Genomic DNA, 373 nt, shown 5'->3' with positions numbered 1-373 from the left:
TTTTGATTGGTGCATACTCTTTGTCACCAGGCATATATTTGTTATCACTTTTCATTAAATGTTTAGGGTAAAATTTTTTATTCATTCTAAAAGTGCCACAAGCAAATAAACCATCATTTAAAAGTTTAGATATGAGTGGTATACTTGTAAAAAAATTGTCAAAATAAATACAATAAAATTTATTTTTTAATGTATCGGTTAGCGAAATAACAACGATTCTCCCAAACCATATTCAACATTACCGTCTGATTTTTTCCCGGTATACACGTCAAAGTTTAACAAAAATCCACTCTGAGAATCAGCCAAAGCCCAAACTTTAAAGCCTCGTTTTATTGGTTTTAATGGCATAAATTGCTTCATTGATGAACGACCT

This window comes from Acyrthosiphon pisum, chromosome X (assembly GCF_005508785.2).
Source record: "Acyrthosiphon pisum isolate AL4f chromosome X, pea_aphid_22Mar2018_4r6ur, whole genome shotgun sequence".
Taxonomy (NCBI): Eukaryota; Metazoa; Arthropoda; class Insecta; order Hemiptera; family Aphididae; genus Acyrthosiphon; species Acyrthosiphon pisum.
Note: the sequence above shows the minus strand (reverse complement) of the source record.